At 42.3% G+C, this 6,000-nt stretch overlaps 1 non-coding gene across 1 annotated transcript; it reads left to right on the forward strand.

Annotated features, from left to right (window-relative positions):
• Nucleotides 1–5,464: 5,464 nt before the first annotated feature.
• LOC141670160 (small nucleolar RNA R71) lies at nucleotides 5,465–5,571 on the forward strand. The gene has a single exon (XR_012554403.1). It is a non-coding gene; the product is annotated as a small nucleolar RNA R71 (small nucleolar RNA).
• Nucleotides 5,572–6,000: the final 429 nt, after the last annotated feature.

Below are 6,000 nucleotides of genomic sequence, written 5' to 3' on the forward strand. Positions count from 1 at the left end.
ACCCAGCCCATCTCCAAAATCATCTCCAACAGTTTACCATCTTTTCCTGATGGCAGAAATCATCTCTACTTAGCAATAGGCTTTGAGAGAAGCATCGTGTACCCCTCCTCAGCCTCAGGAGTAGAGAACCCGGGCCTCACACCACTCGCAGTGGAAGAATCGGTGGCGCTGCTTCCAACTTGAGTTCTCTGTCTTTTGGGTGCCAACGGGATTGACAAAGAGAGAATAAAAGCTTAAGTGTTTAGAGAGAATATGTGTTTGACAGTTTGTGAATTGGTGGAGAAGATGTATGCAAATGTATGTATTTATAGGTGGAGGGGTGTGAATCTGATAAGGAATAGAAGTGGGAATTGATTATGGGAATCGTGGAATAATGGAATTGATTAGGAGAGGGAATTATGGGATGTGGAAGAGTAAAAATCGGGTTAGAATTGATTTTGGAATTAAAATCCCGATTTTCTCTTACTAAACTGCTATTTTTATATTTTTCTGAAAAGGGACTCGGCGCGATCGCACGCTAGGATAGTGCGGGCGCGCTCACATTCAGGAAAACTGGCGCGGCCGCGCGCTAGGACAGCGCGGGCATGCTTGGTTACTGGAAAAACGGCGCGGCCGCGCGCTTGGCCAGCACGGGCGTGCCCAGCTTCTGTACTTAACCCCGAATTTTTTTCTTTTTCTGATTTTTTTGTGTTTTTCTATTTTCTTCTTGCTTCCTCTACCTACTAATGTACAACATACTTGGATTGCCTCCCAAGAAGCGCTTCTTTTACGTCGCTAGCTCGACGTAGAATCTCGAGATCAAGTGGACAATAAAACGGCACTAACCACCTCACGGTTTACCGTGTCACCATAATATTGCTTCAACCGTTGACCGTTTACCTTGAATATTTTGGCCCGGATCGTTCTCAAAAATTTCCACTGCTCCATGTGGAAACACAGTTTCAATTATGAAGGGCCCTGACCATCTTGACTTCAAATTTCCAGGAAAAAGACGGAGACGATAGTTAAATAAAAGAACTTGTTGCCCTGGCACAAATTTCTTGAGCACTAGACCCCGATCATGCCACCTCTTAACTTTCTCCTTGTACATTTTGTTGTTCTCATAAGCTTGAAGTCGAAATTCGTCAAGTTCATTCAATTGAAACATCATATTCTTCCCAGCCGCATCCAAGTCCAGATTTAATTTCTTCAAAGCCTAATAAGCTTTATGCTCGAGCTCCACCGACAAATGACACCCCTTACCATAAACCAACAGAAATAGCGACATTCCCAATGGAGTCTTATATGCTGTTCTATACGCCCAAACAGCTTCATCAAGTTTCAAAGACCAATCCTTCCTTGATGGACATACCACTTTCTCCATCAAGTCCGTCATAATGTGATGATTCACATTATACCTCTTCATCATGGCAGTGAACTTGCAGTTGCAAAAATGCGACCCCTCATCACTGAATATGACTCTTGGAGCCCCGAACCTTGTGAATATCTGCTTGTGAAGAAAATTAAGCACTACTTTCGCATCGTTCGTTGGCAATGCCTTAACTTCAACCCATTTTGACACGTAATCAACCACCAACAAGATATACTGATTATTGCAAGACGAGACAAATGGCCCCATGACGTCAATTCCCCAAACATCGAAGACCTCAACCTCGAGAAGCACATTAAGAGGCATCTCATCCTTTTTAGACATATTGCCCACACGTCGACATCGATCACATTTCAAAACAAACTGATGAGCATCTTTAAACAATGTTGTCCAAAAGAAACCTGCTTGAAGAACACGAGCTGCTGTCTTTTCTCCACCATAATGTCCGTCATAAGTCGTTGAGTGGCAAACTCGCAAGATCCCCCCCTGTTTCGCTGTATGGAATACATCTCCTGATAATTTGGTCAGCTCCTTGGCAAAAAATAAACGGCTCATCCCACATATACCACTTCACTTCATGTAGAAACTTCTTCCTTTAAGCATAAGATAAGTCGGGAGGCATGATGCTACTCACAAGGTAGTTCACAATGTCTGCAAACCACGTCTCTTCTTCTTGCACTCCAAACAGCTGCTCATCGGGAAAAGACTCATTTATCAAGGTCTTATCCAATGAAGTAGCATTGGGATTCTCTAAACGCGAGAGATGATCAGCGACTTGATTTTCGGTTCCTTTTCTATCCTTGATCTCTAGTTCAAATTCTTGGAGCAAAAGAACCCATCTAATCAATATAGGCTTCAAGTCCTTCTTTGAGACGAGATATCGAATGGCGGCGTGATCGGTGAAAACTGTCACCTTAGTCCCAAGTAGATAAGATCGAAATTTCTCAGAACCATATATAATAGCCACAAGTTCTTTTTCCCTAGTAGTGTAATTCAGTTGAGCACCATTTAAAGTCTTACTTGCATAGTAGACTACATGAAATATATTGTTCTTCATCTGCCCAAGAACTGCTCCAACTGCATAGTCACTTGCATCACACATCATCTCAAAAGGTTCATTCCAATCAGGTGCAGTTATGACCGGTGCCGAGATTAGACTCTTCTTCAATGTCTCAAAAGCCATGAGGCACTCGTCATCAAACTTGAAAGAGACATCTTTCTCTAGTAAACTGCATAATGGCTTTGAAATTTTCAAGATGTCTTTGATGAAACGCCTGTAGAAACCCGCGTGACCAAGAAAACTGTGAATTCCCTTGACAGAAATAGGTGGGGGAAGATTCTCAATGACCCCCACCTTAGCCTTGTCCACCTCTAGACCCTTATTAGAAACCTTGTGCCCGAGAATTATGCCTTAACGTACCATAAAGTGACATTTCTCCCAATTGAGAACCAGATTGGTCTCAACGCACCTCTTGAGAACGTGTCCAAAATTTTGCAAGCATTCATCAAAAGAATCGCCAAAGACTAAGAAGTCATCCATGAACACCTCCACATTCTGGCCAATCATGTCAGACAAGATGGCCATCATACATCTCTAAAATGTGGCTGGTGCACCATACAGACCAAAAGAAACTCTTCTAAAGGTGAACGCATGGAATGGATAAGTGAAGGTAGTTTTCTCCTGATCTTCTGGAGCGATACAAATCTTATTGTAACCCAAATAACCATCCAGAAGACAATAGTACCCATGATCAGCCAACCTGTTAAGCATCTGATCAATGAAGGGAAAAGGAAAGTGTCCTTCCCACTGGCCTTGTTTAGCTTCCTGTAGTCCATACAAACTCTCCACCACGTGACTATCCGTGTAGGAATAAGCTCATTCATCTCATTTGCTACCACAGTAACGCTACCTTTCTTTGGCACACATTGAACCGGGCATACCCATGAACTGTCAGAGATAGGATAAATGATCCTTGCATCTAGCCACTTCAGAATTTCCTTCTTCACTACTACCTTCATGATTGGATTAAGTCTTCTTTGCTGCTCGATTGTAGGCTTGCTACCTTCTTCTAGCAGAATTTTATGCATGCAGTAAGAAGGCTGATTCCCTTGATATCTGCTATAGTCCATCCAATTGCCGATTTGAACTCTCTCAGAATTATCAAAAGCTTTTTCTCATCACTACCTGAAAGGTCAGTTACAATAATAACAGGCAGAGTAGATGCATCACCTAAAAAAGCATACCTCAAATGTTCAGGTAAAGGAAAGGCTTAAGCTCAAGAGTGGGAGCTTCCTCAATAGAAGGCTTGAGGCGTTTAGGAGCTTTGCTCAATTCTTCCATTCCAAGAGATTCAAAAGGCATATCGATCTTCCTCTTCCAGGGAGAAGCATTCAAATATTGTAATTGCTCATCACCTTCATCATCTTCACTGTCTGAATTTCCCAATAAGGCTTTTTCTAAGGCAAGCATTCGATCAAGTTCCGATGTGACCACTGAATCGACCAACTCGACTTTTAAGCACTCCTCATTATCAGTAGGAAATTTTATAGAATTGAACATATTGAAAGTCACATCCTGATCTAACACTCGCATTGTAAGCTCACCCTTCTGCACATCAATCAAGGTTCGGCCAGTTGCCAAGAAAGGCCTTCCCAAGATAATGGGAATCTTTTTGTCCTCCTCGAAATCAAGAAAGACGAAATCAACAGGGAAGATGAGTTTATCCACCTTGACCAAGACATCCTCCACAATACCTCTCGGATATGTAATAGAACGGTCGGCCAACTGCAAGGTCATATAAGTTGGTTTGGGATCAGTTAAGTCCAACTGCTTGAAGATTGACAAAGGCATCAGATTGATGCTAACTCCCAAGTCACATAAGCATCTGTCAAAAGACACTTTTCTAATAGTACATGGAATAGTGAAGCTTCCTGGATCTTTAAGCTTTGGAGGCAACTTCTGCTACAGCACAACACTACATTCCTTCGTGAGAGCGACAGTCTCTAGATCATCTAGCTTCACCTTCCAAAATAGAATACCTTTCATAAACTTTGCATAACTAGGCATCTGCTCGATAGCCTCTGTGAAAGGTATGTTGATATGAAATTTCTTGAACACCTCAAGAAACTTCTCGAATTGCTTGTCCAGCTTTTTCTTTTGCAGCTTCTTAGGAAAAGGTGGTAGAGGATAAATCTATTTCTCCCTTGTATTACCCTCAGGCAGAGTGTGCTCAACAGTATTCTTCCTTGATTCCACTTCTTCTTCCTGTTGCTTTGCTTCTTTCTCAACCCTAGCTTCTTCAGTCAACTCTTGAGTTTGTTCGGGATTCTCAACCTTCCCAGACTTGAAAGTGATTGCCTTAACCTGCTCCTTAGCTTCCCTCTTTCCTGGAACTTTAGTGTCACTAGGAAATGTACCAGGTTGACTATTTAGCAAGGCATTGGTAATTTTCCCAATTTGATTTTCCAAGGTCTTGATAGAAACAGCTTGAGTCTTGCACATGAGCTTCAACTCCTCTAATTCAGATTTTTCATTACCTTGTTACAATTGGAGTTGTTGTTTCGGTGCATACTGCGGTTGCTGAAAACCAGGGGGTTGTACTGTTTGGCTAGATGCTGCTGATAAGGATGTTGAACCGCATTCTGAGCACTGCTCCAGCTGAAATTGGATGATAGCGGTTGTTGGGATGATAGGTGGCTGGCACAGGTTGCTGCGATCGCTGGAAGTTGCTCACGAACTGAGCTGATTCACTAGAAATTGTGTACTGATCAGTCTCATGGGCACCAGCACAAAGCTCACAGACACTAATGATTTGATTAACTCCATAATTAGCCAAAGTTTCCACCTTCATTGTCAAAGCCTTCAGTTGGGCAGCTATAGCAGTTGCTGCGTCCAACTCCAAAATTCCTGCTACTTTTACCTGAGTCAATCTCTAGGAAGGATTCTGGTACTCATTGGTAGCCATCTGTTCAATAAGTTCATAAGCTTCATCGTAGGTCTTAGCTCACAAGGCTCCTCTTGATGCTACATCAAGAATGGGTTTAGAAGTAGCACCAAATCCATTGTAGAAACAGTTGATAATCATCCAATCAGGCATGCCATGTTGTGGGCACTTCCTTAACATCTTCTTATATCGATCCCAAGCCTCACACAGAGATTCTCCAGTTTGTTGAGCAAACTGAGTAAGAGCATTCCTGATTGCGGCAGTCTTCGCTATGGGGAAGAATTTAATGAGAAACTTTTGGGTGAGATCTTCCTAAACGGTGATAGATCCTGCAGGTAGAGAGTGTAACCAGCACTTTGACTTGTCCCTCAAAGAGAATGGAAAGAGACGTAGCTTGATAGCATCTTCAGTCACATCATTGAACTTGAAAGTCTCGTATATCTCGATGAAATCCCTGATGCGCATGTTGGGGTCTTCAGTAGGAGAACCCCAAAACTGAACTGAGTTATGTATCATCTAGATCGTGCTTGACTTGATCTCAAAAGTGATAGCCCTGATGGCTGGTCGAATGATGCTAGACTCAATGTCATTAATCTTATTCTTAGAATAGTCCATCAAAGCCTTCAGATTTTCTTCTTGATCACCCATAGCTACTATAATTGGCTCTTTAACTTTCTCTTCTTCTTC

Source organism: Apium graveolens, chromosome 6 (genome assembly GCF_009905375.1).
Source record: "Apium graveolens cultivar Ventura chromosome 6, ASM990537v1, whole genome shotgun sequence".
Lineage (NCBI taxonomy): Eukaryota > Viridiplantae > Streptophyta > Magnoliopsida > Apiales > Apiaceae > Apium > Apium graveolens.